Genomic DNA, 411 nt, shown 5'->3' with positions numbered 1-411 from the left:
GGCGGGGGAGCCCTGTGGCTCTCCCTCCTCCCTGTGTGCAATTTATCCCCGTTACTGGCAGCTAACTATTGACTTCTCGGTCTCCTGAAGATGAGACGTCCTGTCTCATCAGCTTTAAATTAGTTTTATCTTTGGACTTTCCTGTTAATAAGCTCTCATCATGGTGTCGTTGCTTGATATCTATTTCCTGATGTTTTTCATCAATGGCTTTGTATCTCCCAGGTATTTTTTTCAAGTTTGTGGTTTTTTTTCCCTTTGCTGGCTGAGTTATTTGATGGTCAGGCATGGATCAGGGATGAGGAGATGGTCAGACACTGGTCAGGGGCACGCTGGGAGTGGCTCAGTGCCCGCCGGCCGGCTGCGTGTGCGGGGCTGGGGGGGGGCACGGGCAACAGGCCCCCCCCCCCGCCT

This window comes from Egretta garzetta, unplaced genomic scaffold, assembly GCF_000687185.1.
Source record: "Egretta garzetta isolate BGI_Z169 unplaced genomic scaffold, ASM68718v1 scaffold316, whole genome shotgun sequence".
Lineage (NCBI taxonomy): Eukaryota > Metazoa > Chordata > Aves > Pelecaniformes > Ardeidae > Egretta > Egretta garzetta.
The sequence above is the reverse complement of the archived record's forward strand: the minus strand, read 5'-3'. Positions refer to the sequence as shown.